Source organism: Microcebus murinus, chromosome 4 (genome assembly GCF_040939455.1).
Source record: "Microcebus murinus isolate Inina chromosome 4, M.murinus_Inina_mat1.0, whole genome shotgun sequence".
NCBI lineage: Eukaryota > Metazoa > Chordata > Mammalia > Primates > Cheirogaleidae > Microcebus > Microcebus murinus.
In genome coordinates, this window is record NC_134107.1 from 12,398,541 (window position 1) to 12,406,794 (window position 8,254).

Below are 8,254 nucleotides of genomic sequence, written 5' to 3' on the forward strand. Positions count from 1 at the left end.
ACGTGCCTGCTTTTGTGGCCCAGCAACCCTCGTTAAGGGCCTTGCAGGTGGTACATGCTCAATACACAGCCGATGAGGAAATGGTGATGCCAGACCCAGGCAATGGATGGAGAACTTTGTCGTTTGCATTCCTGGCAATACCGCTTTGCAGAAATGGGATATGGTTCAGCCCCCCAGAAGTCTTAACAGAAGGAAGAACCCCTGGCATGGCCCAGTGTCCCTCTGAGCACTGATCCATTCCCAGCCCAGATGTCAGGCATGTGCCTGCACCCTGACCCCAACCTCCACCAGAATTCAGATTAGACTCACAGGGTATTCAAGTCTTGTCCCATTGGATGGTCTTGGGCAGATTTTCTTGTCCAATCCCTTCCTTCTAGAGTTGCCAAAGAGTCAAACGAGATCAATGCACTGAGTCCTCAGTCCCTCCGGTGGATTTAACCTCTTCTGTTGAACATGTGAGGGACTGTCAGTGACCCACCACGTGAGCTTTCTCATTAGAGTTGTCCTCAACCCACAGCTTCAGCAAATCAGTAAATTCAAGAGACAGAGGGCTACTGTGCCGGGCCAAGCTTTACAATGGGGGTCACCTCCTCCAGGCAGCTCTCGCTGACTGCCCCTGCCTGCCCTGGGCTCCCATGATGCCCCCATATGTCCTCCTATTGCACCTTTGCCAGTGTGGTGTGATGGGCCCATTCACCTGCTGATCTCTCCGGTGGTGCCTTGAAGGCAGAGTCAGGTCATCTTTGCCTGACTGTGGCCTCCACATAGTAGGTGCTCAGTTCACATTGCTAGAGTAAATGCAACATCCATAAGGAGAAAAAAAGACCTAAACTTCCAAATGCCAAGGGAGGAAACAGGAGACCTGGGCAGAAGAACACGAATCTACACATCTATAAATCTTTTATAAGCACCATATTATTTTTATTGTTGAAGAAAATTTAAAATAGTGGTTCTCAATCTTGGAATCACCTTCAAGCTTTAAAAAAAAAAAACCCAGGATTCTGATGTCATTGATTGGTGTGAGGGCCCAGGGGGAAAACCACTGATCCAGAAATAGTTTTCCTAACCAGCAAGAGAATGTAGACAACTTAACCTGGTAGATAAGGTTAATTATAACAAGACTGTGAACTCCTACTTAATGGGTTAGTTACCAAGAGGTTAGTAAGCAAATGTGATTTCCCAGGATAAAGACAATTCATACCTTAAGTGAACAAACCAGATTTTCTATAAATATTCTGACCATGACATTTCCCATGGCAAGCCTAAATTATCTTGAAGTTGTAGGTTGCAGCCATCGGATAAAACCATAAAGCCTATGACTACTCTTGTCCTTCTTTGCAGAACACTGGCCAGAAACTATTAAATGAAGGCAAGTTCCCAGTGATGACATAGAGAATGGAGTGTTTAAACAAGACTCCGCTTGGCTGGTGCCCTTCCAATAATCTTTATGTTAAATAGTAACTGGCAAATAGCTTCCAGATTCCTTTACTTTTCCATCTGAAGGCACTGACTAGCCAGTGTGTTTTATTTTCAAGAGCCCCTGTAACAGCAGTCTTCTGGAAATCTCTAGGTTTTTGAGTATTACTGGGCCTCGTGGCTGTGGCGAGATGGCTTGCCAACATGCCCGGAGGCTTCCAGGTGATTGCCTGGGCCTGGTTCATGGGCAGATCAGCTAAATTCAAGGCTGAGGGTGGGTGTCCTGGGCCACTGCTGCTCTGCAGCCCCAGAGGAAGTTGCTGACTGGTGTTCATGGAAAGGGGGACTCTGCTCAATGCGGGCTGTGGTTCCTGCCCTGGAAAACGGCCCCTAAAACACACATTGTTACACTTTCCCTGTGACCCATGATCACGCTGGTCAGACCTGTGCTGCCAGGCAGCAGATGCCACCGAAGACGGACTTTACAGGAGAAACTGAAAAAGACACCTGGACGGCTGGGGCTCAGCACCCAGGGCAGCGCACACTTGCAATTTGAGCTCTAAATGTGGCAATTCCACCAGAGGAACACCCCCACTTGCCTAGAATGTTCTTTTTAGGAAACTGGGGCAGGGAGAGGCCTAGGCTGGATGTAAGAGAGCAAACCACATAATTAACTTCTCACTCCACTGTTTTCTTCCCACGCCTACCCTGGGAAACCAGGCTACTAGACTTTGTCAATAGCAAAGAAGAGAGTGGGAAGGGGGGCGAGGATGGGCGTCTCTAACCTGGTGCTTCCTTTGTAGCCATTCTGCTTGCTGCATTGGGCGATTATGGATATTGATGATAATGATCTTGAAGGTGAGGTGACAACTCCTAAGGTGGACCTGGCATGGCCCATAAGTCAGGTGGTGGGAGACGGATGTCTTAGAATGGCACAAGGCATGTAAGGAAACTGCCCAGCCTCCTAGGGACAAGACTGGGCAAATGGTGTGGGGAGACAAGGGGAAGATTGGAAAAGGGTGAAGCAGTGGCTGCAGGAACTGGTCGCAGGGACCCTGGGGCTGTGGAAGGAGAACAAGAGCTACAGCTGGAGGGCAGGAAGGATGGTAGACCTGGGCAGTCAGGGTGGAGGCAGGGACACGGTGGAGGTGGGGCCACAAGCCCTCTCAGCTCTTGTCTATAGGGCATTTGGCCGGTTTAACTCAGACTGCCACCACTGCCTTCAACTGGACCACTGACCTAATCAGAAACTTCCGGACAACTGACCCCAGGAGGGAACAGCCTCCCATCAAGACAATGGAACAAGATTCACTTTCTACCAGTAGGCACTGGTTTGGTCCCTTTTGTTTCATCCTATTATTGCCAGGTGGTTTTATAGGTTTTTCCCAGGCTGATTGTTCAGAATTGTCCAACACCAGTGGCCATGGACAATCATATTGCCCTGGACTTCCTTTGGGTTAGTCGAGGAAGGGAATGTGTGGAAGCCAGCACCTCTTGCTGCACAATTTCTTTAATGGCGTATTTGGGGGCTTGGCTCTGGGTGGGGAGGCTGGCCGTGTGGGCCTGGTCAGCCTGCTGGGAGTTACAGTCATGGTCACGCTCACTGATGTTCTCTAAGGCAAATGCAATGGCTTCGGTCCAAGTCCAAGTCCACAAGCAGCACAGTAGCTGATGGGGGAGCCTGTACTCCCGAGAATCCTTTCCTGGATGCGAAAGGTCGGGGGCAGGGTGCTCAGGCCAGCAGACAAGGCTGGAACCGCAGTGCACGGAGTCTTGGCAGGACGCTCTGTGATCTTCCCGCAGCACCGAGGATGGAGGCCTGTGGGAGCTGCTCCGAGGCCAATGCCACTGCCTCCCTGACTCCCCCGGGGCAGGGGACGCTCCTGTGAGAGGCTTTTGCATCACTTCTGGGTTCTGATGAGGTTGAAGCTTTCCGCCCTGCCCTCCTCAGCACAGAGCTGTCCAGAGCGGCTCCTCGCTGCGGGGTGTCCCAGCACCCTCCTTGCAGCTACGAGCCCCTTATGTCTCAGGGGGTCCTTTATGGTGTAGGGGACAAGGACCACAAGAGCTGGTGCTTTTGGCTCATTCTCCTTTTTGCTGTCTATGTAAATAATAAACCCTAAATCTAAGAGTGGCTCATCGTGTCTTTATAGGTCAAATCAGCCAGGCCTTGACCCGACCTGGCCTTGGCACGTGTGAGCTCCACAGCGGCCGACGGCCTCACCTCTCATTTTAGCCAAGGCTGAGTCAGAAAATCTGAGGTTAGAATTTTTTGCTGCCACACAGCTCTAATGATGCCCCTGAGTCTGGGAGAGGACTGATTTATAAAACCTCAGTACGTGTTGGAGACTGACGAGATTAGGACAGGGAATAGATCTGGACAGCTTCCATTTAAAGTATTCGCATAAAAGGTTTAGTTCATATAGCTCATTTAGGAATGTTCATATACCTTATTTCCTGATGGATAGCCAACAAGACGGAAATATATTAATATATTAATACCATTGTGCTGGACCAATACCCAGGAACCCACTAGAATAAAGAGGCGAGAGAGTATATTTCACAGAGCACGAGCACATGTGTGGAGGAGCCTGGGTGACCGGTAGCAGTGAGACAGCAGGATGGGTCTCTGAGTTGCTCCACACCATCGGGGGCCTGGGGAACTTCCAAATCCTCCGGACGGCTCTCTTGCTGTCCCCTGAGTGCCTGCTGGGCTGCCACAACTTCCTGCAGAACCTCACAGCCTTAACCTGGAGCATCACTGCCAGCCAGGCTACTGGACCAGAGGGTCTCGAGTTGCGAGTGGTGGCAGGGACAGGAGCCTGCTGGGGGTCTTCATTCCACTGGACTTCACTCCTCTCAGCGCACTAGCCCTGCTGACAAGGCCCGGGTCATTCCTTCACTCCCACTGTGTACTGCATAATACACGATGTGTGAATTATGCTCCTGCCTGGGCTCCCTCTTCGCACCCTGGTCTACACCCTTGGCAGCTACGGTGCAGCCCTGCAGTCCCCTGTTGGCCTGGCCCCACTCCTGGCAACCGCAGCAGGCTTCCTCCGACAGAGACCAACAACCTGCTCATTGCTTGACACCACTGAGGAAACAGAGAAGAGGTGGCCCCTCCCCATCTCTCCAGCACTTTGGAAAGCCCATGTGTCCTGTGGGAATAGGGCGGTGGGGTTGGCTGAGTTATTTCTTCCTTGGCAGGAGTGGGAACTGATAAAGTATCCTCTGGCCAGTGTCAGGACACCAGGCAGTCCCCACTGTTCCCGACTCTCCATCCGTAAATGTAATAACAGCTTCCAATTTATTAAACTTTGTGGTGGCTCACGCCTATAATCCTTGCACTCCGGGAGGCCGAGGCAGGAGGATCGCTCAAGGTCAGGAGTTCAAAACCAGCCTGAGCAAGAGCAAGACCCTGTCTCTACTATAAATAGAAAGAAAGTAATTGGTCAACTAAATATATATATATATATATATATATATATATATATATATATATATATATAAAATTAGCCGGGCATGGTGGCACATGCCTGTATTCCCAGCTACACAGGAGGCTGAGGCAGGAGGATCCCTTGAGCCCAGGAGTTTGAGGTTGCTGTGAGTGAGGCTGATGCCACTCTAGCCTGGGCAACAGAGTGAGACTCTGCCTCAAAAAATAAAAAATAAAAATAAAATAACATAAAAAATAAACTTTATGGTGACTGCTTGGGAGTCTGACAAGTCATGCAGGAGACCATGCACAATTCTGCCAAATTCTGCCCTTACTGAATACATCATCACTGCGTACATGGAAGGAACTCACCATGCTGCCAAATTCCCTACAAATCTCCATGGTGATTAAGCCAGGTGCAAAGCCCTGTCTGTCATTCCCGATGAATTTTAGCCTTTTTAAAAATTTTATTTTAGAAGGAACATGGGTCATCTAATCTTTCCACTGACCAATTCTTAGCAAATAGGTTCTTTTGGGTTGTGCGGGCTTGGCTGATCTCAGCACTTCCAAAAGCTGGGCTGGGCCAGGGCACCTCCCTGGGGGCAGCTCTGCTCCCCCATCCCTCCTCCTCCTCTGGGGTGAGCAGGCTTCTCCTTCTCAGGGAAGTGACAGAGGCCCAAGAGCTCCTCCGTCTACAAAGCACTTGCCCTTTGGCCACAGTATCAAAGCTGTTCTGTGCTTCTCCCCACCTGGGATGAAGAGGTAAGAACAGAAACATGCACAAAAGTCACCTCAAGAACACCTCAAACCTCAAACTGGCAGCATATGTATGCAGGGGATCAAAGTACAATTATTCCTTTAGATTCTGTACTCTATCGTTGTCACTAGTCAACCCTCCCAAAGCTAATTCTCTACACAGAAGTGCTAAGTCATTCTGCTCCCCCTAAATCTCCCTTTGCTTCAGAGTCCTCATTTTCAGTCATACTCAGAAACTCAGACCTAAGTCCTAGGGACTTTGTAGATACCTGGGGATCTAAATCCTTACAATACCATCTGCAACTATGAATATATCCCTGCTCTGCAGCTTGTGACCCCTGACCTTGCTGTCTTCCTGGGAGATGACATGATGACATTACCATCATCATCATGTTTCAGGGTTGTTTCTACAACCAAGAGAGTCTAACAGCACAACCAGAAAAGGACTAAATAAGCTCTGGGTCACTTCAGCTTGTAGATGCCATCATTTTCATAATACACCTTGGTTCACGTTCCATGCTGGTGATTTCTCCCCATCAGTGCAAGCCTCTGGAAGCAGGAACGGGTGGGCTCCTCTGCAGCCTTCCCAGAGCTTCGCTGCACCACGATTTGTCCACACCAGACACTTCCTTAATTTAACCACTTTTTGACATTATTCGAGCTTTTACAAATATTTTATTTTATTTTATTTTTGAGACAGAGTCTCACTCTATTGCCCCGGCTAGAGTGCCGTGGCGTCAGCCTAGCTCACAGCAACCTCAAACTCCTGGGCTCAAGTAATCTTGCTGCCTCAGCCTCCCCAGTAGCCGGGACTACAGGCACATGCCACCATACCTGGCTAATTTTTCTATATATTTTTGGTTGGCCAATTAATTTCTTTTATTTATTTATTACTATTATAATTTTTTTTTTTTTTGAGACAGAGTCTCACTTTGTTGCCCAGGCTAGAGTGAGTGCCGTGGCATCAGCTTAGCTCACAGCAACCTCAAACTCATGGGCTCAAGCGATCCTACTACTGCCTCAGCCTCCTGAGTAGCTGGGACTACAGGCTTGTGCCACCATGCCCAGCTAATTTTTGCTATATATTAGTTGACCAATTGATTTATTTCTATTATAGTAGAGACGGGATCTCGCTCTTGCTCAGGCTGGTTTCGAACTCCTGACCTCGAGCAATCCGCCCGCCTCGGGTCTCCCAGAGTGCTAGGGTTACAGGCGGGAGCCACCTCGCCCGGCCTTTACAAATAGTTTAAAGTTGCTTGAGGTTATAGTGTTCTAAATCTAAACTCTAAATTTAGTCTGTGCTGTCTAATCAGGTTGCTACTGGCTACATGTGGCTATTGAAATTAATTAAAATTAAATAAAATTTAAAATTTGAGGCAGTTCTCATGGAGGCAGCTAGTGCAAGGCTGGGGCTCACCTAACCACCTGTGCCCTGCGCTGCTGGACTAGGATGGCCGTCAGGATGGTCACAGTGACCCCAAGAAACCAAAGGGCAGGTGTCTGCTTACGACTTCTGTGTGCAGACGAGCAGGGAAGAACATAACAAGAAAAACCCAGAGGTTCCTGTGTTTTTTGCCGAATTTTTCAAAAAGTGCTCTGAGAGGTGCAATGTCTAGGAAAGAGAAATTCTAAATGTTTGGAAAGCCAAAGGCAGAGACAGTGCGCTATCCCAGGACACGGAGGATTCCGGACCAGCTAAGGGATGCAGGAAGAAGGACCCTAGTGCCCCCAAAAGGCTATCTTCTGGATTCTTCCTGATCTGTTTAGAATTCTGCCCAAGATCAAATCCACAAACCCTGGCATCTCTACTGGAAATGTGGCATAAAAAAAAAGCCAGGCGGGATGTGAATAACGTACATAACAGTGAAGAGCAGCCGTGGTCACTGAGGCAGCCACGGCGAAGGGTTAGCACGAGAAGGATGTTGCTGACTCTAAGTCTAATGGAAACGTTGATGGCTCAACAGGTCCTGGTAAAGTTGCCCGGAAAAAGGTGGAAGAGGAAGATGAAGAAGACAAGGAGGAAGAGGAGGAGGAGGAGGAAAAGGAGAAGGCAGAAAAAGAAGAAGAAGATAAAAAACTGTTTATCTGTCTCCTTGTGAATACTGCTGACATGGTCCCTGTAATATCAACTGAAAGCAAGGGGTTAAAAGCTTGCTAGAACTCTAAGCCTTACAAGGAATAGTTATAGTTAAGGATTAACCAGCTTCTGCCCCTCACCTGTCTCCCTACCATTGCTTACTGATTAGGAGTTTGCTAACATCCCTTAATCGCTTCTACAGATAATGCCTCTGTTGTAAAACCCGGGACTGAACTGATACCAACCAGATTGGGAACTGACTCAGCGTGACAAGGCAGTTTTTATGTTCCTGTGATTTCACCCCCCACCCACCCAACCATCAGCAATGCCGATTCCCAAAGCCCCCTGCCTACCAAATTCCCCGTAAATCCCCAGCCCAGAGCTTCTCTGAGAGGCATATTTGAGAAATTTCTCCCCTCTACACATTCAGCTGCCAAAGGACTATTTAACTCTGCACCCTGTTGTCTCCGTGGGCAAAAAGAACCCAGCTGGGCAATAACACCTTAGAGTAGGGGTAGTGGACACCCCTCTTATTTGGGGCACGTCTATTGCCCACATTAGGTTTCATT